Source organism: Lupinus angustifolius, chromosome LG19, assembly GCF_001865875.1.
Source record: "Lupinus angustifolius cultivar Tanjil chromosome LG19, LupAngTanjil_v1.0, whole genome shotgun sequence".
Lineage (NCBI taxonomy): Eukaryota > Viridiplantae > Streptophyta > Magnoliopsida > Fabales > Fabaceae > Lupinus > Lupinus angustifolius.
This window is the reverse complement of record NC_032027.1, coordinates 5556391-5557077: the sequence shown is the minus strand read 5'-3', so window position 1 is coordinate 5557077 and position 687 is coordinate 5556391.

Genomic DNA, 687 nt, shown 5'->3' with positions numbered 1-687 from the left:
AAAACTATCATATCATTTACATGAGATATGCCCTCTAGTTTATTATATGTTCATGCATTAATCATACATGTTATTTGTGCATTTTAGGCATAACATAAAGGTAAAACATGTGTAGTTGATAAGCATAACATATAGGTAGTTTACCAATTAACATCTTAACTGAAAATATGCTAGTTAATCAATTAAGAGAAGCTTTAATCGATTAAGGTAAAAATAGTTTTTAATAGTTTCAACAGATAACTGAAAAACGGATTTCAGTTACTCTCTAACAGCTCATTAATCGATTAACAAGCAACATAATCAATTAACTGGGTGAAAAATAACTTTTCTATATAAATTGCATTTTCAACAGATTTCATATACGATTTAATACATTCATATTAGAATTGCTAAGTTGCATATTTTCATGTTCAATGTATGTCATATAGGTAGAGAGAATTGCATGTGAGATAGTATTATGATTAGAGATTAACATGTAATCCATTGCATATTATCAAATGTGTTCGTCATCCTATCTTGTTCTTGCATGATTCTTTCATTACTGTTTAGAGATTTCTTAAGGGTAGAAATTACACGTTCTTCATGATTTTCATCTTATACATGTTCATATTAATTGTGAGATTTGTATAGGGTTTATAGCTTTTTCTTTCTTGTAATATTTGAGCTATTTTAGTGCTTCACATTACT